General features: G+C 40.5%; 1 protein-coding gene across 1 annotated transcript in view; it reads left to right on the forward strand.

Moving 5' to 3' along the window:
- Positions 1 to 23,783: 23,783 nt before the first annotated feature.
- trpc5a (transient receptor potential cation channel, subfamily C, member 5a) overlaps positions 23,784 to 26,157 on the forward strand; it is a 128,717-nt gene continuing 126,343 nt past the window's right edge. Inside the window, exon 1 of the mRNA XM_037758090.1 lies at positions 23,784 to 24,112. The gene's annotated coding sequence lies outside the window, so the exon portion shown is untranslated. The remainder of the gene's footprint in view (positions 24,113 to 26,157) is intronic.

The raw sequence follows: 26,157 nt of genomic DNA on the forward strand, positions 1-26,157 counted from the left end.
GTAAATAAGCTGTTCAGGTTTTTTTGTAGCCAGCACATTAATTTAGAACAGAACAGAGTACTCACCCAAACCATGGTATAAAATCTACTAAATATTAAGGCTTCACTAATAAATTGAATATTAAGGATGATTAAAATGATTGTGAAAGGATTGTCACCCAACTTTGCAGCTCTGCAGAAAGAAAGTCGAACATCTAGCAGCTAAAGACACAGATATATTTTCTAAGGAGCAGGTGGAGACCAAACCACCGGATGTTTGAATAGGCAATTGGTTGCTCATACCTGAAGCGATTTTATTCAAATCAAATCTAATCCTTATCCTCATTAGGTGTTGTTCTTACAACACGCTAATCGTCCTGCTCTGTGTACGAACAACAGAGGTAACACCAGACTGCTGGGGATACTAAACCAGGTGGTAGCCATCTCTGTCACACAATCACGAGTTCTCGTTATCACATGAAAAACATACCAAAGCAGATTCCCAAAACACCTCAACAACAGTGCTCCCTGTATGGCCATGATGGTGTAGAAAGCCCTCCGCTTTGATTGGTCAACCCTGTCCCCTCCCTGTTCCCCTGGCCCTGGACGAATCAGAACGCGGAGAACAGAAAGGCTGCAGAAGGTTACGACGATGAAAGAGAGAATAAAGGCGCATAAGTCCAAGTAAAAGAAGACAAGTGAAGTCTCCAGAGCTGCCACTCCAATGCAAAGCAGCCAAGCGCCCCCAATGATGATATTTCTGATTCTGATCCCTCTCTCTCTTCTCAGACTCAGGTAGGTGACGGGATGAACGACAGCCAGGTAGCGGTCCACACAGGTCAGGATGTGAAAGGACGTCTGTCCATACCAGTTAAAGGACCAAAGAAAGTATCCAGCATATAGTAGACTGACATGAACCCAGTGGTACAGGCCACAAATAAAGGAGGTGACCCCTAGGACACCAATCAGCTCCAAGGCGACCATGTGGTAGGTGAAACTGTCTGAGTGACTCGTCATTGCTGCCGCGGAGGTGGAGCGCTGCTGCCGCCGTCGTTGGAGACCCAGGTAGAGGACGAAGATGCAGAGAGGCAGGAGGAGGAGGGTGGTTGTGATGCTGTATGCGTTAAAAATAAAGGAGCTTGGTTTGGTGACGAAGCAATGCATGTCCTCAGGGATGATAAGGTGCAGAAAGGAATCATTGGAGAAGGTGTTTACGGCCATATCTGTAAGAGAAAAAAACAGAAAATATATAAATAGAATTTATTGTCTATCAATCATAAAAGAGGGATCCCTCCTGTGCTGCTCTTCCTGCCGCTTAAAGTTTATATATATGTGCATTTTTGCGCCACGCCTCATAAGCCGTATGAACGTAAACACTATGTAGGGAGCATCTGGATGAGCCGACGCGCGGCATGAGGGAGGGAAGGGGAGAACGAGAGTGCTGTAATTTATCTACACAATGTTCACGTCCTTTTGGTTAACTAATTAGTGAACTGTTTGTCATAACTGTTTTTGATTTTTAAACAAATATAATTAATGAAACATACACGCAATTTTTACATAATAATAACAATATTTAAAAGTAGGGCTGTCAAAGTTAATGTAATTGTAACGCATTAACACAAATTTGTTTTAAGGCCACTGATTTCTTTAACGCAACTTGCAATTTTTAGGTTCTAGCGGATTCAGTTTTGGAACTAGAGTGAAGATACTTGTATCATATGAAACTAGAAAACCTAAGAAATCCGTTGATACCAACCATGTCATACTAGCTTGTCGGGAAGGAGGCTAAATAATGCACCAAACTTATGCAAAATTTTGACGAGGAAAAACTATCATGGCCATTGATTTCCAATAATAAATATATACGTACATTTGCATAAAGCAAGCATATTGGCCCACTCCCATGTTGAGTATCGAATACTTGACAAATCTCCCTTTCAGGTACATTTTGAACAAATAAAAAATGTCCAGTTAATTTGCTCAATTAAGTATTTTAATCGATTGACAGTTCCGTTTAAAAGTTTTCTGAATCTGCTCTTTTAGGTCAAACATTTCCAGAAGAAGTAAATGTTGGCTGTGATATGTGTAAATAATAAAATGATTTAACAAGTATTGATAACGGTCAAAAATTATGTAAAATTGCATAGTTTTGAGACAAAAATCTTCAAATTGTTTGGGTGGAAATTGCTCCTAAATCCTTAATGCTACCCTACTACAGGCTACAAATAACACAGGAAAGCACTTTAGCTATTAACACGATGGGTAAATAAATATACAAACACACCACCTTCATGTTCCAGTTGGAATATTATTGGAGTATTATAGGCCTACTAAAGATGCATAGCCCAAGTATAATAATATAGCAATACAACCACAGCTGAAAATGACTGACACAGTATAACATGCTTAAAGAAAATATGAATAAATAAGAATAAGTCGCAAGAGATTGCTGATACTAGCCGATACACCAACATAATAAGAGAGTACTGGCACTTATATTTGTCCTCTTCAAGCACTGAATGTTGATTAAAGAAGATGATGATATTAAAAAGTAATAAGAAGACCAACCTTATCAGTATTAGTTTCTGATCTTCCTCCGTCTGTGGACTTGTGTGTCTGAGTATCTGATCCAAATATATTACTGGCTGTATATCGCAGCCCCACTCCACCTCCTCCTCTCTCTTTGACTCAAAATTCAAATATTTTATTTGAATAACAAAACAAATGGCAAAGACAAACTGACATGAATAATGAAATGAATAACCTATTTATAGATACACAATTGCAGTGACAGATCAAATTGTTTTTATTGTTAAATTTGTATTAATGGTAAATTGTTTGATTGTTAAATTGTTTTAAATGGTAAATTGTTTAATTGTTAAATTGTTCTGATTGTTGAATTGTTATTAATGGTGAATTGTTTGATTGTTAAATTGTTTTGATTGTTAAATTGTTATTAATGGTGAATTGTTTGATTGTTAAAATGGTTTGATTGTTAAATTGTTATTAATGGTAAATTGTTTGATTGTTAAATTGTTTTGATTGTTAAATTGTTATAAATAGTAAATTGTTTGATTGTTAATGTTTAATTCATAAACTTAGTTCATGTTTAATTGTTAAACTTAGTTAATAGCTATTTTACTGTAACATTACATAGCTAGATGGTATAGATGCTTAACAATATATTTATTAACCATTTAACAATATATTATAATCATCAGTTGCAACTTTATAATAGCATCCAAATAATGTTTATAGATGGTTTACAAACCAATTATTAACCTTTAACAAAGTGTTACAAATATCTATCTATGTAATATTTATAGATTTTTGACAAACAATTTCTTTAAGGTTTACAAATAATATCTTAATGATTAACAGATACTTATATATAGTATATAAAATGTTATAATATGCACAACAATAAATTGTAAAATAACATCAATTATGGCATTTATCAATTATAAATGATGGTTATTACAAAGTGTTACCATTTATTACACAAATCTGACATCGGAGAAGATCTTTGTACAGCATGGACGTAAAGTCTTACATTTTAGTACCTAGATTCTGCACAATGAAGGACTCTGAGGCCTCTCAAATGACCAAATCATAACAATGCATAAATCATACATTCCTTCATGCCTAATACACCTCTACCATGACATCAATAGATTATTTCCATTTATATGGACAGCTGACAAAATTTGAATGATGTGAAAACATAGCCTGTGTATTCAAATCAAATAGAGCCTTCAGCTGTTTTGCATGGTTGTTATTTTGATCACATCTTTTTCAAACAACTCTTTGATTTCTGTATATACAGTATATGTGCCATAAACCTGTAATACCAAATCATCTACTATACTTCTATACCATACAGTGTGTAATATATATGCATGTACAGCATTTTGAATAAAATCCACATAACATAACAGATTTTATGAAGTTTTTTTTGTTTTTATTTACAGCAAACCCAAGATACACAGCAACTTCCATTAATTAATTAAATAGGAAACATGTTTAGTTACCAGAAGGACATAACAAAAACACACCAGATTTTTCTCAGGACCAGCTGGAGACCAAACAAGAAGGTGTTTAAGTTAAGGTCCTTGAAAGGCCGGTGAATGACCAAATCAAGGAATACGTGTGCTTGTCAGTCTGGTTTTAGGAAGCAGCACAATACAGCAACGGTTGCCATGAAAGTAATAAATGATGTTGTGAAAGTCTTGGATGCCATGAACTATTGTACTGCCCTTTTTCTTGATTTGTCCAAGGCATTTGATACCACTGACCAAGGCATCTTACGCCAGAGATTATCAGATATAGACCACACTCCAATTGTTCATCCTTTTCACAATTTACGTAAATAATGTGGGTCAGAATATTAATGCACCTTTATGCTGATGATACCATAGTATATTATTGTGCAAGCACTGATGACCTGGTATTTGAACATCTGCAGTATGCATTTGTCACCATTCAGTCACACCTGTTCCACCTCAGACTAATGTTAAATGCAAAACCAAGGCCATGTTCTTTTCTAATAAAAACAGAAGGTGCCAGCTGTTCTACCAAGCGGTTCCAGCGGTATGTAGGCTTTGTTACTATATCTAGCAAAAGACACATGTAAAAAGACTACCAATTGCGAGGCCTGCCGAGCAGCTCTTAAACAAAATACTTAGACTTTTCAACAAATATCTATGTATTGTCTACATATTAACAGATGTATGTATGCATTCACAGATTTGTCTATACATTTGCAAATCTCAATACACTTGAAAATCTGAATACAGATTTAGAGACACACGGATTCTGAATACACATTTGCAGATTCCTGTGCACATTCACAAATCTCAGTACGCATTTAGAGATTCTTTTACACATTTACAAATCTGATTACGCACATATGGATTGAGACACAGTTACACAACTCTCCACACACATTTGCAAATGGTTTTGCTACAATAATGGCCCTGTACGTTTGTTTCTGAAGTGAATTCTTTCAAATCAAATCTAATCCTTATTCTCATTAGGTGCTGTTCTTACAGAACGTTAATCTTCCTGCTCTGTGTAGGAACAGCAGAGGTAACACCAGACTGCTGGGGATGTTAAGCTACATTTCAACTGCTGTCATCACACACTCACTTTCCCCCAACTCATGAACAACACTCCAAACCAGACTTACAAAACACCTCAACAACAGCGCTCCCAGTATGGTCATGATGGTGTTGAAAGCCCTCCGCTTTGTTTGGTCAACCCTTTGCCTGTCCCCGCCCTGTTCCCCTGGCCTTGGACGAATCAGAACGCAAAGAACAGAAAGGCTGCAGAAGGCGACGACAATCAAGGAGAGACCTGAGATGCAGAAATCTGCGATTAAGCTGTCCAGAGCTGGTGCTCCAACGCAAAGCAGCCAAGCGCACCCAATGCTGATATTTCTGATTCTGATCCCTCTCTCTCTTCTCAGACTCAGGTAGGTGAGGGGATGAACGACAGCCAGGTAGCGGTCCACACAGGTCAGGATGTGAAAGATCGTCTGTCCATACCAGGTCAAAAACCAAAGAAAGTATCCAGCATATATTAGATTGACATGACGCCAGATGTACAGGCCACAACAGCAGAAGCTGCACCCTAATAAACCTATCAGCTCCACGGCGACCGTGTGGTAGGTGAAGCTGTCTGAGTGACTCGTCATTGCCGCTGCGAAGGTGGAGCGCTGCTGCCGCCATCGTTGGAGACCCAGGTAGAGGACGAGGATGCAGAGAGGGAGGAGGAGGAGGGTGCTGAAGATGGTGAAAGCAACGAAGGAGAAGGATATTGGTCTGGTGATGAGGCAATTTATGATAGGTGGGAGGTCAGGGTGCAGAAGGGAGTCATTGGAGGACGAGGAGTTTATTGCCATATCTGTAAGGAAAAAAAACAATAAAATGGAGAAAATATATAAATTACGTGTATTGCATGTCTATCAATCCCAGAAGAGCTAAAAGGAGAGTAAATATTCAAATGCATCAAGTGGACAGAAAAACAACTTAAAATCAATGCTAATATATGAATCTGCTGAAGGTGTAAAGAGGAAACAGTTTGCTAACATATTCACTATAACGACTTTATAAGGGTTGTGTCTAGAATGTAACCCACAAATCGCAAAAACTTGCAAAAACTCCTGCGAGACTCACTGCACGATGACCTATCCTATCCTTAACCATTCAAGGTCAATGCCCAACCTCAACCGTTTGAGGTCAATGCCTAACCTTAACCATTCGAGATCAATGACCAACCTCAACCATTAGAGGTAAATGCCTAACTTCAACCATTCGAGGTTGATTCCTAACCTCAAACAATCAAGGTCGATGCCTTACCTTAACCATTCAAGTCAGAGTCATAGTTCAAAATCGCTGGAACCTACATCTCCCAAAATGCAACTCAAACGAATCTTTCATTAGTTGTTACCTGCCTGTTGCTTCCAAAGTCCATGCCCCTACTTTATAACACATATTTTTGGTCAAAAATTTGTAGTCTGAAGCCTAACCTCCTCCAGAGCCACAGAAGACATTATAAAACTGTTTTCGCATGCAGGATGAGTGGTTCCAACCATGACGAGTAAACTGACCTTCATGTGTAAAATCAGTGGAGTGCAACTTTAAAAGTCCTGTAGAGAGTCTTTAAGTAAAACCAATGCGTTTATAGAATACAGTATCAACTGTGCAAGTGTCCAAACGTAAGATAAACTTAGTTTTCTGTCCGTTTCAGTTATCCACACTAATGTGGATTTTGGTAGATGATGATATTAAAAAGTAATAAGAAGACCAACCTTATCAGTAGTAGTTTCTGGTTTTCCTTCCTCTGTGGACTCGTGTGTCTGAGTATCAGATCCAAATATACTGTACTGGCTGTTTATCGCAATCCCATTCCACTTCTCTCTTCCTCCCTCTCTCTCTCTAAGTTCAATTCAAATATGTCTCAATAATTTCTCGGTGTGGTTTCTGTAGTTGACCACTAGTCAGACAGCAGCAGCCACTGACCTAGACAACACAGCTGCCGTCGTGTTTACACTGGAAAACAATAAAAGTCTCGCATGCTAGACCTTCTTTCACTGAATACATTACTAATCATCGCACCTGCATGCCTAACCCCAACCCTTACCCTAACTTTAATCTGACATCTGAAAAGTGAGAAAGTGACAAAATGTCCACAGTTGCCAAAAATGTCTGCATGACATTATTTGATTTGAATAAACAGCAGTTTTATTCGAGCCGCCTGTCTTTCGGAGGTTGTAGTGGACTAGTCCGTCTGTCTGTGGACAGATTTTGTCAGCACAATAGCATCGCAACCAAGCCCCCAGGAAGAGCGCCGGGCTTTGAAGCAAATTTGACATAGTGGCAAAACATGGATGTGGAAGATCGCCTGATGATCTACCTACTTTTATACTCGGAAGTCAAACTTTTTTTGTTTCATGCGCCATAGTTGTGTTTAGAAGGGAGCCCGGCTCCGAGTTGGGGAAACTTAGGCATTGATCTCGAATAGTTACGGTTAATTTAGGTTGTCGGGAAGAGAGTCTTGAGAGGGTTTTGCAACCGTTTGCAGATTTCAGATCAAATTTCGCCATTTGCAGGTTTTTTTCCAGACACGACCATGCGCCAGTGAGCAACTCTCATAGGAATGAATGGACGCACACCTCCAACGCTTTATCCAGTTCTCTTTATACATCCATGGTCACAACCGTGCAAAATGCAGTCACTTTACACATGTGTAGTTGAGATCAAAATCAAAGTCAAGTTTGAAGATGGGTGTGATCCGAACAAGGGGGGCGACAATGTTGCCCCCCCAACATTTTATGCCCCTAGTAGAATTTGGCGTCATGACACTTTAAAGGTGTGTAGTTGAGATCAAAAGGTTTGTAGATGGGTGTGGTCCAAACAGGAAGGGGGGAGGGGGCATTGCCTTTAACTTTATTAAGTTGAGATCAAAATGAAGGTTGAGTTTGAAGATGTGCATGATCCGAGCAAGGTCGCCGGAAGTAGAGGGGTAGGAAGTGGGAAAGGGTTAATCACCCCCCCACACACACACACTTTACGCCTCTGCATGGTCCGATTTGGCGTCACAGCTGGTGTGATCCCATCGCAAGATGGTTCTAGTTTACGTCTGAAACTGTATCTAACTGTAATGTAACTGTCAATTACTGCCTAACTCCATGGGCAGTTAATTAAAATGGCAGATAATTTCCTAATTAGTAGAGTTGGTTTGATTTGATTTGATTACATTAATTACACCATTCCCAGCAGGATCTCACGTTTTTGACAGGTGCTCTGGGCTAAGTGGTTCTATCTCATTTGAATACACACCAGTCATTTGAATCCTGTCACATGTTCACGGTATTGGATGGAAAAATGTACCACATTATTGACATTAATGTCACTTTAGATAACGTATTACTTCTTTTGTCTTCTGGTTCTGTAAATCATCTACACATGTTAGTACATTATGCACTCTGTATACGATGAATTGATGCACTGGATCTGTAAGAGTACTGCTGTTCTGCAGTCGACACTGTGCGCTGAAAAAATATGTCAAGATAAATTTGCCTACTGTCAAATTTTATAGTTAATGACATCTTTATTGTGTTTGCTGCATGCTAAAATCCCCACAGTCCTGCTCACACAGACGCAGAGGCACAACAGTCCAGTCTTTGGAGACGCAGGGGAAGAAAGATCTGCAGAATAAAAACTCTTCACGAGGTTGGTGTCCGAACAAAAGACAGAAAACGGTTCTGCGTTGTTTAGCAATAGCTCAGCAAAAATAGTTTTCATGTGCCCATGAATGGACACAAGATACTTGGATAATGCAGCACAGGAATATTGTGAATGTTTTATAACTTTTTTTGCACTGACTTGCTTTAATTTAATTTAATTTTCCGCTCTCCTCATCGCCATTTGATAGAAAACTTTTTCTGGGACTGTATATGTAATACTGTTTTTGGGTATAATATTCCTTTAACTAAATGTATTCACAGCCTGAACATAACCATACAAATGATCATGCTACGATATTGTGGACTTCCCAGAGATGTTAATTAACCTGATAGGCCCTATCCCTCGGGGAAAAAACGCCTAATATAATGACCCTAAATGAATGAGGAGTAGCTCCTAAACCATAAGGCTTAGATTCATATATCTGGTCTCATTTGAAAGGTAAGAAGCTAAGGAATACAATAAAATTATAGTATATACATCATTTCTAGGAGACAGGATTGTATTTATCTCTTCATCCCTCTCTTGACTTCTTTCCTTCCTCCTCTTCCGCAGGCCTCTGTTGAAGCAGATATGTCTTTCAACGACTCCTTCCGCCCTCCTCTCTTGATCCACTCCTTCATCTACCCTAAGTTCTACATGTGCTATCGGTCTACTGTCAGCTCTGCATCCTTCGCCACTTTTACCTGCACCTCCTCCCTCCTCCTCCTCCCTCTCTCCGCCCTCGTCCTCTACGTGGGTGTCCAGCGATGGTGGAAACAGCGGCAAGCGTCCACAGCGAAGGCGGTGAGCCCCTCCGACTTCCTCGCCTACAATACGATCGCCGTGGAGCCGATCGGTTTGCTTGCATCCGGGCTTTACTGCTGCGGCATCTACTTGGACCACCAAAGGATGATGAAAGTGGGGGTTTATGCCGTGTTTGTTGTTTATCTCGGACGTCTGTTGTTCCAGTGCCTCACCTGTGTGGTGCGCTACCTGGCTGTCATACACCCCATCACCTACCTGAGTCTGAAAACAGAGAGAAGCATCAAGCTCAGAAACGCCAGCATCGGCTGCGTTTGGCTGCTGTGTTTGGGGACGCTGATTTTAGTGGTGTCGTACAGCCCGCGTTTACCCACGATCCCATTCTTCACGGCCTTCGCCACTGGGTTACTCGTCATATCCTTCTGTAGCGTCTCTGTTCTCTTCGCTCTCATTCGCCCAGGGCCAGGAGACAGGAAACGGGTCGACCAATCAAAGAAGAGGGCACTTCTCACCATCGCGGCCATAACGGGTGTCATATTTCTGAAATACGTGGGGTTGCTGGTGTGCCTGGCGGTGCACGCGTCGTCACTGTTGGATTACAACGATGGGTGTGTGGTGCTGATGTCAGCGTTCTGGTTCTGCCTGCCGAGCAGCCTCTCACTACCTCTGCTGTTTCTCTACAGGGCAGCGAAGCTACCGTGTTTTAGTCTCAAGGCTCAAGAGTCAGGTTAGAAACATCGCTGCAATAACAACGCCTGGCCCAGCTGGCGTGACCCCGGTGAACATCCTGGTTACTGGTGAAGGTAACAAACACCAGTCCTCAAGGGGGCGATATAGAGTGAATCAGAGCAGAGTGCTGCAGGGATGACGTACTTTTATAGGCCAACCAGGAAGTTAGTATCACCCTGGTTCCCTCGGCAAAAACCCAATGGGATTGTTCCATCTGGTTTTGGATTATTGCAGAAAATAAGTTCTGTGGCAAACAAACGTTTATGATACTTACATGTTTTGTTCAGCAAAATAATCTCTACAAACAAACACAACAAGGCAGACAAGTCACCGTGATGATGTTTAGTAGTCTCATTTAGCCACTTTTTTTTTCACGTCATAGAACAATACGTTAAAATCTCTTCAGCTTGTGTTAACCACAGACCTTATTTCAGGCATCTAAATAAAATCCCATTGACTTCCAGACGAGGGAACCTGAAGTGCTAAAATGCTAACTCATTTTCTGGATTTAGGATTCATTCCTGCACCACTCTATTAGTAAACAAACATCTTATGGTTGCACCAAGCGGCAACCTCCGGTGCTGAGAAATGAAGCCAACGCGAAAGTGCCAATAACTGCAGTTCCTCAAATGGCCACTTGAGGCTCCAAAAGCGAGTCAATCCCCATAGGTCCCTGTGTTAAAACGCCCAACTTTACAGCAGAAAAAAACATGTATACACCAAAAAACGGTTTTGGTCTCTATAGCTAATTTTTCCCATTATATTAAGACGTAAAATTAGGCATAATTCAGGGCGTGGCCGCTTTGAGTGACAGGTGGGTACTGTACCTGGTCGCTAGCTGATAACTGTCTACTCTACTGCATCATGCGACCATGTTTCTGCCCTATGCCCAGAGACTGTATATGAGAAGTGGACGTAGTCACCGTGACGTCACCCATTGGTTTGCGGTTTTGAAGCCTCGAGTTCAGCATATTGGCCGTTGCCATCTTGGTTTTTGGCCGTCACAGCTTAGAAGGACTGCAACAAGATTTTAGTAGGTGAAATGTATGAAAAGTGGCGGTGAAAATTGCGTGTTTGGACTGTAAAACCTTTCTGTTTCATCCAGTTGCCTCCTGCGTGAATATATTTTTCCTAACTTTTAATGGCTTCCAACAGATCCAGTGAGATATAACTGAAGTACAAATGTATTTATATATATTTTAAGTAGAGTTTTGAAGAGTAAATCAATCAATTATTTTTCATATCTCATTCCATGTTTGATCTTTTGATCAGGTTTTTAGTTATTTCCTGTTTTATTTTGGTACTCACCTTTGTCTCCCGTTTCAGATACTTTACTTCCTGCCCTCGTGTGTTTCCCACCTGTGTGATTACCTGATTAGTCTCACCTGTTCCTCATTACCTTTCCTCCCTTGTGTATTTAGTCTGTGTGCTCCTCTTTCTTCTGTGCCAGTTTCAGTAAGCGTTGCAGCATTGGTTTTCCTGATTATCTCCTGGTGTTTTCTGACCTTGTTTCTGTTTCTTAGACTTTGACACTGCCTCAGCGTTTTGTGGAAACCTTTGCCTGATTTTTGTGTTGGGACTGCAACCTGTGTACTTAACTTTGTTTTCATCAAATAAAAACAGTTACGTTTACTCTTTGTCTGTGAGTCTTTCTGCTGTTAAAAAATGATGCATGCTCCCAGAAAAGATTTAAAATATCAATTAAAACCACATTGTGTGACATTATACTCTCTTTAATGGATCATTTGGAGGCTTTGAATTAAAACTGGTATACTAACAATCCCTTAAAATGTAAAACAACTTTCACCTTAATTACAAATGGATTGAAGTATTTTTAATGAGTAAAAAAAACTTTAAAAAGTTGTGAGGTGAAGTCAGTCTAGACTTTGTCAGTTTGCATCTCAAATAAAAAATCCAGGTCCTTTCAGGTGCAAATAAAAGTTTAGTTAACTGTGATGTCATTCTCTACATTTTAAGGTGTTTTACACTTAAACATACTTTAATACATTTTTAATCAGGGCAAAAGTTGTAAGGTTTTATATTTTAAGGGTTTGTTATGACTTAAATTGAACCAGTTTTAACTGACATCCTGCAGATGATCCATTAAAAACCTTAATAAGGCAGGTTTACTGTTTAATATATAATATCCAGGTGAGGGTCACATGATCAGCTCCTCTATCACCTGTAGAGTCAGTTGAACAGCCTGCAGACGGCTAAAACACAAACATTTAAAGTGATAACAAAAGCATCTTAGCTCTTAACGTAACATTTATACGCGGATGTGTTTACATTGCAGTTATTACAGGATAAATGGAGTACAAATGACACGCGGAAGTCAAGAAAGGGGTATTTATTGCACGCTAAATGCCTTGCGCATTATCGCACAACAGCCCTTTCTGACGGGGAACTCAAGCCGTTATATCGCTCTCTTCAAAGCCACCAGACTCCATTCGTAAAAACAGTAATTTTACCACTCAGAAAACGGGAGTATACATGCAAACCCAACCTAAAAACATCAAACTAACCTTACAGTTGTTTCCAAATGTAGCACAGCTGACGTTATCTAGTGCTGTCGTTCACATTATTCAGAACCTTATTGATTAGCTTACTTTGGTAACCTACATCACTGCTCTTTGCTAACAGCTGATAGGTGTTTCCATTTTAATAAAACACAGATGGAGTCGACCTTTAAAGTTACTGGTCGGTGTTACTGGCAATTTCATGGTGAAGCAGTATTTTATTATCTATTGTTGTTCCTGATTTTGTTCACTCCCTCGCTGCCGTTCCAATTTCTCGGCTTCAAGCATGGCTTAATATCGAGTCGTCATCCTAGAAATTGCTCTTTAAGGCTTCAGCTCTCGGCCACTTGGGTAACTCAACCAATAAGATTCTTTCTGCCTCTCAGACATTTTAGTAAAGTTAAACCTTTTTCTGTGTTTTTGTGTCAGTCAGGTATCTCAGGCTTTCTCTTTCTACTCTCACGCTCGCCGTCTCGCCATGCCGATGTGCGGAAATGAAAAAAACAAACATGAAATAGCATTCATGTGATGAAAACACTCTCCCTCTTCCTCTCCTCCTCATCTCTGTTATCAAACACAGAGAGCAGAGTCCAGCAACGGACCGGTAGATGAAAGTGTAACGGGCACAGGAAGTGTGGGGGGGTGCTGATGGGATTGCGGTGCTGCGGTGTTTTCAGGCCGGGATGCTAATCTGTTTACCAGCTCAGGTGAAAGGAGGACGGCGGGCTGATGTTTTGTGATGAGGTGGAAGCTCAAACACAATTTAGTCCCGCTGACAGTCTGTTTTCATACTTTGTCTTCTTCATTCTCTTTCCTCCTATAATCGATACCGGCAGACTGGTTGCATCCATCACCGGGGTCACCATCAATTTCACTTAATGTTCACCTGCTCGCCAAACTTTACTCAAATAAAACAAAGTGTTATTGAAGGCAACACAAAAGTCGTCTACACTTTATGTGCTGGACAAACTTTGTATATCTGTAAATCAAAGATGGAAGGAGACAGATGTAGACTTCTCTGACTGACCCAGAGCGCCGCCTCTTTCCCTCAGACAGCCTCGGAAATCATCAACAGCATCTAATACTCATCAGAGTTAAGGGCTTTTTTGGATTTACCAGATGTGTGAACAAAGTATGCAGGCCGTTAACTTCTCTCTCAAGTTTTTTTTCCCGTTCTTCTTCTACTTCTGTCACTTTTTGTGCATTCAAATGCAAAAAAAAACATAGATTACTGTCCAAAAGTGAGCCACAGCCATCGGCAAGGTGCCATGGTAACACATTTGCCAGCTGCCAGTCCGATCCTTTCTCATTATTAACTCGTCAAGTACCGCGATCGTTCTGCGTCTCTCGACGTCTGATACCGAGGCACCGAGGCCCCCCTTAAGCGTCCGTGTGGGACACACGGACTTTCAACCGACTTCAATGTGAACTCATCCACGTCATTATTGGACGGTCAAAGGGCAGGTGGTTGGTAGGGTAGGTTGGACGGGTCAAACAAACACAGGACTTTCTCCCAGGAGACCGCTGTTTGTGTCCCCTGTGTGAAATGTCAACGTTGACTTATTTTACCGTAGCTTTTGTTACATGACTTACGTACTTAACTATCACCAATGACGTAAAAACATACTTATTTTACCTAACAAACATACATTTTTACATAACAAATGTAGTTGTTTTACGTAACAAATACTTTTTTAACATAACAAAAGTAGTTTTTCTACATAACCAATGTACTTTTAATGTAACAAATATACTTATTTTACATATCAAATGTTATTTTGCATAAAAAATTACGTCATTTTACGTAACAAACATACATATTTTACGTGACAAACATATGTTTTTATGTAAAAAATGTAGTTACTTTATGCAACAAACACATATTTTACATAACAAACATACTTATTTAATGTAACAAACATACTTTTAACGTAACAAATGTAATCATTTTACGTAACAAACTAACTTTTTAATGCAAACAGCATACTTTTTTTTACATAACAAATGTTATTTTGTGTAAAAAGTGCCGTCATTTTACGTAACAAGCATACTTTCAACGTAACAAACGTACTTATTTTATGTAACAAACATACCTTTTTACATAACAAATGTAGTTGTTTTACATAACAAATACTTTTTTAACATAACAAAAGTATTATTTTATGTAACAAAAGTATTTATTTTACGTAACAAACTAACTTTTTTATGTAAACAACATACTTTTCTTTACATAACAAATGTTATTTTGAGTAAAAAATAACGGCATTTTACGTAACAAACATACTTTTTTATGTAACAAATGTGCTTATTTTTAACCAAACCACAATCTTAATCCTAACCAAGTAGTTTTGTTGCTATGCAGGTAACGATTAGAAACTGACACGCCGTCCCAGACACAAACCTGAAGCGTATGGCCACTGACCAAGCGTCGGTATTTGACGACGGTTACTGCTGTTAACACCAGCTGCCGGACAACAGTTTTATTGAGGATGCTGCTGGAAAAGTCACACACCAGTGAATGATGATGACATGCCGGATTGAACTACTCTGACGAGAGCTGTGAGAGACAGTGAGAATTCTGTAAAACCAAAACAATGAGCTGAAAGACCTGCAGAGCTGGTTGATAATTCTCCGTGGGTTCATGTGTGGAGCTCTGAAAACCAGACGATTCTTAATGAAGAACATTTGGTGAAAAGATGTCTCCATGGAAATATAGGAAATGGAGTCGAGTCATTCGTTCTGCAGTTCATCTCTCCAGTCCCATAAAGAAAGATGAACCACACACTTAAAGAGATGAGCACACCATGAAATCATCTGTGCTCTTGTTCTTGTAATTTCTCTTCCCTCCATCAGGGTCATGCTGGACTCATTCCGCCTCCTCAGCTCATACAATTGTATGTGTGTGTGTTTGAGACGCTGAAACGTAGGTGTGAGACAGTCAGAGTGTTTAGATGAAAGACTGTGTGTGTCTCGTCTGAGGAGCTGAAGTGCGAGGGCAAGGTGACTTTGGCGTAATCCAGCAATTTGGGTTCTTCCACACGGAAAGCCCACGGAGAGAACAAGGGATGAAGGAGGAGGAGGGATGACAGAGCAAGCACGGGGGGGAGAGAAAAGATGTGAAAGGGAGAAAGAAAAGAAGCTGTTTCTAATCCTCCAAAGTCTTTTATAGTCGAGAGAGCAGCTTGATGGTGTTACGTAAAGACGTCATGGAGTTAAGAGCCGTTTCCTCCGACCTCTGCCCTCTGCTGAAGATATCGAGCTCGTGGCCATTTGAGTACACCCCAGAGGCCACTCAGTAAGGAGATTAAGGGTACAGAGAACACCAGGCAGGCTGGAACTGGTATTAAAGCTGCAATATCCAACTTGTTCTATAATAAAATACACAGAATTAGTGGGATATGTTCAAGTAAGACTTCACTGGGTAGGTAAGACTAGTATAGAAACCTAAGAATGAACTGTAATTATGTCACGGGTCAGCAACCTTTACTATCTAAAGAGCCATTTTAGGCAAAAAACAAAATCTGTCTGGAGCCTCAAAACATTTGATCATTGTGATGAAGGAAACACAGTTTATAATCTAAGTATATAGTATATCAGTCTAATGCTTTGAGGGCCAAAGAAACAATGTACTACGGAGTATTAGGGCCACATTGAGGGAAAATACATCTGAGATTTACAGAGTAAAGTCAGAATATTACGAGAAAAAACTTTGTAATATTACGAGAATAAAGTCGTTACTTTACAAGAAAAAAAGTCGTAACTTTACGAGAAAAAAGTCGTAATAGTGCGAGAAACATGTCATAATATTACGAGAATAAAGTTGTAACTTTAGGAGAAAAAAAGTCGAAATATTACGAAAATAAAGTCATAATTTTACGAGAAAAAAAGAAAATAACACGTAAAATTAGTACTTTATAGTATTATGACTTTATTCTCGTAATTTTAAGACTTTATTCTCTAAATCTCAGATTTAGTTTTTTTCCTCAATGTGGCCCTAGTACTCCGTCGTACCGTCGTACCATAGACCTACAACAATGATAAATAAAAATGAAAATGTAAACAAAAAACAATTAATCATTTCCATTTTTTAAAATCCACAGAGAGCCACATTCGGCTCCGGAGCCGCAGGTTGCAGACCCCTGTATTATGTGAACAGGCCTTAGCCATTGGTTTTGGTTTCCAACGACCAGACTGGACCCAGACGAACAGGACAAAGGCATGAATGAACAGCTATATTTTAGAGAAAATGGATTTCTTTCTAAAATGCCTACAGGGCAGTTTGGCAGTCAGCGGAGGTGTGAGACGATGACAGGATCACGAAGCGAGCAGCGTGTCTCGAGTTGAACCCAGACTAAACTGCAGCAGATGACAACGGTCACTTTTGGCTCATCTCTTCCTGGCAGCTCACTGACGACGCCATAATCACTGCGATGGAGATTTAATCAACGCTCCGCTCCCTCCAGTCAAACCATCAAACCATTCTCATCATCGCTGACACAGATCGCTTCACAGATGAGTGATGCTCTCTCCATGTTTTGTTTCTTCTTTTTATCATTTTATCTCCTCCACTTAATTAGAGGTCATCGTGATGAAGGAGACAAGAACACAATGCATATACAAACCATGCAGCCACATTAAACGTATTATAACTGAGCACACACACTTGTAGAAACACTCCTCACGCTACACGTAGACACAAACACGCATGCATGTGTACAGAACAGACACACACGCACAAATGCAGGCCTAATTTGCTGCTTGTCGGACCAAAGCGAATCGGTTAGCGAGACAAATCTCACAGTTAAACCAGAATATCACGGCTGACACTAGTTAACGGGAGGAAACAAAGGATGGATGAGGATGAAGATGTGACCGAGTACGAGGAAACAGAAAGAGGGGGAGGCTGTGGGGGAGAACGGGAGGAACCGAGAGGAACCCAGAGGAACCCAGAGGAACCTGACCCGAAATGCATGAAAAAGGGGGTCTATGAACACTGGATCTGAAGGAGAAGACAGTTATATATATATATATATATTGTTGTGGGGAGATTTGTTTCTTACTCTTTTGGACCTAATGGACCTTTTCAGACACAACGCGACAATGGCAACACAAGTTTTCTCTGCGTTGAGTAAAGCGTGAGTGCAGCAAAGGCAGCAAAGGCAGCAAAGCACAAGTGCAGCAAAAGCAGCAAAGCACGAGTGCAGCAAAGGCAGCAAAGCACGAGTGCAGCATGGCACGAGTGCAGCAAAGGCAGCAAAGCACGAGTGCAGCAAAGCACGAGTGCAGCAAAGCGCGAGTGCAGCAAAGCACTAGTGCAGCAAAGGCAGCCAAGCACGAGTGCAGCAAAGCGCGAGTACAGCAAAGGCAGCAAGCACGAGTGCAGCAAAGTGCTAGTGCAGCAAAGCACGAGTGCAGCAAAGGCAGCAAGCCCGAGAGCAGCAAAGACAGCAAAGCGTGAGTGCAGCAAAGGTAGCAAGCATGAGTGCAGCAAAGCACGAGTGCAGCAAAGGAAGCCAAGCACGAGTGCAGCAAAGCATGAGTGCAGCAAAGGCAGCCAAGCACGAGTGCAGCAAAGCGCGAGTACAGCAAAGGCAGCAAGCACGAGTGCAGCAAAGTGCTAGTGCAGCAAAGCACGAGTGCAGCAAAGGCAGCAAGCCCGAGAGCAGCAAAGACAGCAAAGCGTGAGTGCAGCAAAGGTAGCAAGCATGAGTGCAGCAAAGCACGAGTGCAGCAAAGGAAGCCAAGCACGAGTGCAGCAAAGCACGAGTGCAGCAAAGGCAGCCAAGCACGAGTGCAGCAAAGCGCGAGTGCAGCAAGAGTACTTTTACTTTTGGTACTTTAAGTATATTTTGATGCCAATTATTATTTTTCACTTTTACCTGAGTATGATTTTGGATGCAGGACTTTTACTTGTAACAGAGTATTATTACACTGTAGTAAATTGCAACCAACTGAATCATCTTTATATAAATTCATACGATCCAAGACGAGGAGAAGCTGCATCTAAATGTAGCAGACAGTTTATCTAATGGATGAGCTGTCAGTTATCACGATGTGTTTGTGAGAGAGAAAACGAAATAGAGAAAGAGAGCGAGAGATACTAGAGGAGCAGAGCAGGCACATTTATGTAAATGTTCAGTCTTTGGGTTGATGATGAGCCCAGTTTGTCATAAACGAAAATAAAAAGATGGAGGGAAGAACGAGAGATACATTAACGAGGGTGAAGAGTGCGTGAAGGAGAGGAAGAGAAAGACAGCCAGAGATCATTAGATGTGGTTGAATGCTGATGCAGAGCTGCTCATGTCTCACAGATAATAAGGCTGTCTATATTATAATGTTCCCAGTAACATCATCAATATGTGACAGCATTTTACACCCATCCACGCTCTAAATGTACACTCACACACAGATATCTAAGAGAGGAGAAGAGGAAAAGGAAAATGTAGATGAGGAAGATGATGTCTCTGTGATGTAGTACACTAATTAACCAGCAGGGGGAGATGAAGGATCAGCTCAGCTAATTTAATGACTAGACAGATAAATAGATAGATAGATAGATAGATAGATAGATAGATAAATAGATCGATAGTTTAAAGGTCTAAAATCATCTAAAATCACAGTTTAACATCCAAAATCACATTAGATCTCAGTTTAACCTCTTAGATACCCTTAAATCACAATTTAATGAATCTCAGTTTGACACCTTAAATTATCTTAAATCTTGGCTTAACGCTTTAAATCACCTTAAATCTCAGTTAAATGCCTTTAATCATCTTATATCACCTTCAATAGTTTTAAATCTCAAATCGTATCTTATCTCAAATCTTCAATCAATTTAAATCACATAAATCATCTTAAATCTTGGTTTAACGCTTTAAATCACCTTAAATCTCAGTTTAAACACCTTAAATCACCTTGAATCATCTTAAATTTCAGTTTAACGCCTTGTTTCATCTTCAATCTTAGTTTAACGCCTTTAATCACCGTAAATATCAGTTTAACACCTTGAATCATCTTAGATCCAAGTTTAATGACTTGAATCATCTTAAATCTCAGTTTAAAGATCTAAAATCATCTTAAATCTCAGTTTGATGCCTTGAATCATCTTAAATCTCAGTTTAACACCTGGATGTTCCGGCGCGACTTTGTGTCATCACAACCAGCCAATCATGATCCAGTATGCAACTTGCACAAGCGTGATATTAGTCCAAGAATTACTTAGTAATTTAACTTGTATGTGGAAACAACTTATCAGACTCAAATTCTTATTCAAATCAGAGTATATTCACGTTAAATCATGTGCGGCAAACCGTAAAGATAAGTAAATGAAGGTCAAACACAGCAAAGGTAGAGGTCACACACTCCTCTTGTTGTACATCATTCATTATGAAAACACATGTCGTCTTCTTGGCTTCTTCTTATATGGTAGCATACCACAGTGTGTGTGTGTTGACGTGCATGTAGACGCTGGTTAAACTCAGCCATTCAAGCCAAATTGTACACACAAACACACACACACACACACACACACACACACACACACACACACACACACACTGGTCACAACGCTTTCACATCAACGAGCGGCTGTTCTGGAAAATGTCACCCACTCGTACAGATGAACAACCCTCTCTCTCCCTCTCTCTTCTCTCTTTCCACTCTCATTTCATCTCCTCTTGTTTCCTCCTCTCCCGCTCGTTCATCCATCTGTGCTTCCTTTTCTATTCCTCTCTTTTCAATCCCCACCTCCACCTCCACCTCCATCTCCATCCTTTATTCCTCTCATGTCCCTCTCCCTGTCCCCTTCCTCTCCTCTCTGCCGTTCCATTCATCTCTTCATGATGATCCAGTAATTGAATCAGTGCGTCCCATGGATACCGACTCCCACACACGCTGGGAGGAACAATCACACACACACACACACTGTCCAGACCACAGCAGGAGCAGCGACAGCGGCACCAGGTGTGTCTGTGTTATGATGGATTATACGTGTCCCCATTCACACACACACACACACACACACACACACACACACACTCATTCACTCCCATTGGACCAGTTAACACCAGACAAGATTAATACTGTACATGCAGTACATACACGTATAAGGCTGGCCTCACACACTGTTCGTAGCTATACCTATACAAAAAGTAATGCACTGTAATTTGTTTTTATTCCACAAATCCAATTTGTGTGTTCGAGGAAATATAAAGAGCGGTGAATGCCGTGTAGGGAGGAGGTCGGGATGGATGGGTGGGTCAAAAAACACCAGAGGTTTCACCCAGGAGACCAGCGATCGTGTCCCGTGTGAAACCACAAGTCAATGTTGATTTATTTGTCACGTAACTTCCGTAGTTATATGTTAAGCCAAATCATGACATTTTCCTAAACTTAACTAAGTAGTTTTCTTACCTAAACCTAACCAAATCAATCTTTTCCTAAGCCAAACTAAGTAGTTTCCTTACCTAAACCTAACCAAATCAATCTTCTCCTAAGCCTTACTAAGTAGTATTCTTACCTAAACCTAACCAAATCAATCTTCTCCTAAACCTAACTAAGTAGTTTTCTTACCTAAACCTAACCAAATCAATCTTCTCCTAAACCTAACTAAGTCGTTTTTTTACCTAAACCTAACCAAATCAATCTTCTCCTAAGCCTTACTAAGTAGTTTTCTCACCTAAACCTAACCAAATCAATCTTCTCCTAAGCCTAACTAAGTAGTATTCTTACCTAAACCTAACTAAATCGATCTTTTCCTAAGCCTAACTAAGTAGTTTTATTACCTAAACCTAACCAAATCAATCTTCTCCTAAGCCTAACTAAGAAGTTTTATATATAATATACAACAATATAAGTTGTAAGTTGCCACAAACACATAGGCACAGTTTGCGTTGGTTCAGGGGGCTCACCGAACCCCCTAGAAATGCATCTTAGATTTGTTTTTATAGTAACGCAGAACTAGTAATTTATTATAATAATGAATAATATTGACCTTGATGTGTCTTCATATTGACGTAATAAGAAACCAACAAGAAAGACGATATCTTGATTGTCCACACACCGTTAAATGTGCACTTTAAAGTTTTTAAGTGAAACATTTTGTAATTAAATGATGTTTGTTGGAGACTTAAACTAGTAAACTTGAGTTCACTCGTCTGTCTGCCTCTTTAAAGTCCGCTGCTCCTCAACCTTCCCTCCATGAAGCACTCGAGGTCATCATTAACTTTCAGCGCAGGTCTACCTGGACCTTCAGAGCCTCCTCAGCATTCAGGCTGCAGCCTCCGACTCCAGCTGGTCTCTGCACCTGCTGGGACCCGCCTCCCCTTAGGAATGATTGACAGCTCTATTAGCAAGAGAGCCATGGATAAAGGTCTTAAACTCTGTAAAACTCTATTTATATACCTTTGAAAAGGTGAACTATTGCAAACGCATTCATGTGTAAGTAGCATTCAATAGCTGGTGGAGCTAAATTTAATTTAACAGTTTTATATATGGTTGAATGAATGCATCATATTCTATAAAATCATCATATGTTTTGTGTAAAAACATCTTAATCTGCAAAGTTACTAAAGCTGTAAAATAAATGTAGTGGAGTTGAAGGTACACTTACTCTAGTACTGTACTTTTGAATACTTGTACTTTACTTGAGTATGCTGCAGTAATAATCTACCCAGTATACACTATCTAAAATTGCTTCCACAGCGACGAACTCCAACATTAAAATGCTCCAAAACATGTTGAGATCAAGTTGAGGAAACACCAAGCACCGCCCACCAGCCGGAGCACAGCCAATAGGAACGCTCTCTCTCTGAAATGACCTGTGATTGGTCAAAGTCTCCCGTCACGGGATGGATTATTTAAAGCCTGAAAACAGAGCCATGAGGAGGAGCAGAAGTCTATTCTTCTTTCGTCTTTTTTTAAATTTTATAATTTAAAAAAAAATATATTTTATTTTTATAATTATTTATAATTAATTTATGTAATTATTTTTTTAATCTCTTTTATAATTTAATATTGTAATATAATATTACAAAATATATTTATTTAATCAAAAATCTTCCAGATTGCCCCTTTAAGTAACATTCTGAATTCAGGACTTTTACTTGTAGTGAAGTATTTTTAGTCTGTGGTATACTGCTGTACTCTGCTCCTCTGCCCTTCTGCCTACCTGCCTTCACTCACACACCGCGCGCGTTCTCGCTGTCTCGCTCCGCCTCTACACGTGCATGCTGCTCACTCCACACTGCAGAAGAGTTAGTAGCTCTGAGAATATCTAGTGAATGTTCAGTGGACGTTTGTGCAGAAATAACTGCTGCAGCTCCTCCAGACCAACAGAGGTTTCCCGTGTCTTGTGAAGTGACGGGGCTCCGCAGAGAGAAACGTTATCGTCTCCGACCAAAACTCCGGCGTCTCCCCCGTTCCCTCCGGCCGTGGTCGGGAGGCTGAGGCAGGAAAAGCCAACACTAGGATCAGCATTGATTCGTGGAGAGACCTTCGTCTGGTCAGCTAACATTACTGCCAAGCAGCTGAAATATAGAGTGATATTGTGCTTTTAGCTGACGTGTGTCGCTTCACTGTTTTGAGCGATGCTCGTTCATGTCTATGTAGAGCGAGCACAAGCGCAAGCAACAGGACGCTGACTTTCGTTGGCCACAGGTGTCGCTGTTAACAAGAATTTCTGGAAGTTACAAACAGTCCCTTTAAAGCAATAAAAATGCATTGCGTTTTATGAACTTGCTGTGTGTCTTGTAAAAAATATTACTTATAAATATAACTGTCGAATAAAGATAGTTTGCATGTTCTCCCTGTGTTAGCGTGGGTTTTCTCCGGGTTCTCCGGTTTCCTCCCACAGTCCAAAGACATGCAGAAATGCAAAATCAAAAGTAAGCTTTATATTTTACCATTTTATTTGATAGTATTCAATAGAGAGGATATATAGGTGGTGGTGTAGCCTGTAGCTCCAGGTTTACTGAGGAGAGAGAGAGAGAGAGAGAGAGAGAAAGAGAGAAAGAGAGAGAGAGAGAGAGAGAGAGAGAGCTCGTGTCCCTCCTCTCCTCTTTCAGCAGACATCAGGATGATGAAGAAGAAGCAGCATCACAACCAGCTCCGTCTCTGTCCAGGTGACGAGAGGAGGACGAGCTGATCTGAGAAGAAGAAGAAGAAGAAGAAGGACCAGGAGGAAGAGGAGGAGGAGGAGGAGCAAATCCCGCGAGAGAAGCAGTAGAAGCAGAGGAAGACAGACAGACGCAGATATATAAACACGCAGAGAACAGGAGCAGCCGCATGCACGTGAGGTGCGTGAGACCCCCGTGGAGAGGGGACTAATAATCGATCATTTACCGGAGAGACGGTTATTATTTTTCTGTTTTTTCTTCAACACGGAAAAGACAAGGTAAGAAACACCAAAGACAGCGACCTGCTGCTTTCTCTCTTTTCTTCCTCTCTATCTCTCAAAATCCGGATTAAACAGCCTCTAATTAACACCTGTTAATTAGCTTCTTAATTGATTAATTAAGCACATATGTGACGGTTATGATGTCACAGCGTTCGGCTCTGCTACCTGTGGTCATGTTAGCTGCTTTAAGATGAGAAAAATAATAAATAAATAAATCATCCATACTCAGTTTAAATGAAGCTCAGATTTATGACACTTTGCTGCATTATTTGGGTTGTTTTATTATTCTTTATTAGTCTCTCAGATGTGATTTAACATAAACAATATTTCGTTGTTGTGTTATTATAAGAACATGTTGCCTCCATGCCTCCCACATGTCCTGACTGTGCATCACACTGCTGCAAACTGCTTTTAAAACATGCTCATAAGCTTTGTTGTTTACCCAGAATGCTGTCTGGTTGATCAGATTTAGCTCATTCTGCATGTTTAATGTGATTTAATTGTGATTTAATTGTGCTTTAGAGACCCAGTGGTGGTGGTGGTGATGTATAGCTGCTGTATGTATCTGTGCTGCTGTGTGTTGCAGCGTTTGGCTGGCTGGAGATGCTTTGGGTTGACTGGTGGGTGGTTTATGTATCCTGACTCTATTGACTAATGCTGGAAAGAGAGGGGGTGCAGAGAGAGTGCGTGCGTGTGTGTGTGTGTGGGTCTCTGTTCTTTGCGCGTGCACGTGTGCGCATGAGATGGATGTTTACATACGCGCACAAGAGAGGAAGAAAAAAAAAACCAAGAGAGATGGATGGAGCCGCAGAATGTGTGTCTGTATTGGGGTTTATGTGTGTGCGCATGTGCATAAGTGCACGTGAGCGCGTGCTCGCGAACCCAAAGGGTTTTCCCTGCATATTAAACCCTTCGTCAGCCCTCTTTTAAGTGTTTCCCCTGCTGTCCACCTGCAGGAAAGTACAGCCTCCTCTTAAATGTCAGCCAAAACATTAAGTTTCTACTGCTGCAACACGCACACACACGCATGCACACACACATGCACCAGATGGTAAATCATCAATGTGAGCATCCAGCAGCAGAATGAACAATAATTGTGCCTCATTGTATCTTGAGATTTTATTAATTATGAAACAGCAGCTCGTCAGCAGTTTCTGTGAGAGAAAAGGCGACGTGTTAATGTGAGATAGCAACAAGGACAGTAAAGTAACAATATCACCAGTAATTAGTTTGCAGAATGATTATCTTTTTTCGGCATTGTCGGCAGGATTTTTTGTCGGATTGAAAGGATTATTTGTTTAGTTCCAGCAAACATGACAGATATTTACTGCTTCCAGCTTCTTTTCGCTGCTTTGTGCAATTTTAAACTGAGCATCTTTGAGTTTTGGACTGTTGGTCGGCAGCAATGTGAAGGCTAGAGGTCGACCGATATAATAGTTTGGAGCAGGAAAAAGACGATTAATCTGTCGATATCTTCTTGACTTCTCAGCAGCCTAGTCGGCTACTTTTGCATTCTTTGCATTTTTTGTCAATAATTCGTAAGAGAATATCCTGAAGTGTGATTTGGTGGATTACATCATTGTGTATTCGGTGGTTTACAGTATGAATGGCCAGGATTACTTCTGTTGCATGTCTCGTACATTGTTAAATACTGCTCTTATAAACCATTAATGTTGGTGCATAGTCCCGGGGTAAGGAGGATCCTTAAAGCTGAAGTAGGCGAGATGGAGCAAATATGATTAAAAAAAGTTATTTTTATAAAACGGTCTCTGTCATGACAGTAGTACCTGAAAGAAAATCATGTGCCTCTGTGTCCTCCGGTGCTCCTAACGGCATCTGCAAGATTTCACAGACCGGAGGAAAACAAGCAGTAAGAGCTGATCTGAGTTCTGCCGTCTACGAGAGCCGGCTGTCAATCACTCTGAACTCCGACCAAACGGTCAAACTAGGCAGCGCTGATCAAATATGAATCAATATTCTGTTACGTTAATGTCTATTTCTCTCCTCAAATGTTCTCAGAACATCACATGACCGGAGCTCAG

Source organism: Sebastes umbrosus, chromosome 22, assembly GCF_015220745.1.
Source record: "Sebastes umbrosus isolate fSebUmb1 chromosome 22, fSebUmb1.pri, whole genome shotgun sequence".
Taxonomy (NCBI): domain Eukaryota; kingdom Metazoa; phylum Chordata; class Actinopteri; order Perciformes; family Sebastidae; genus Sebastes; species Sebastes umbrosus.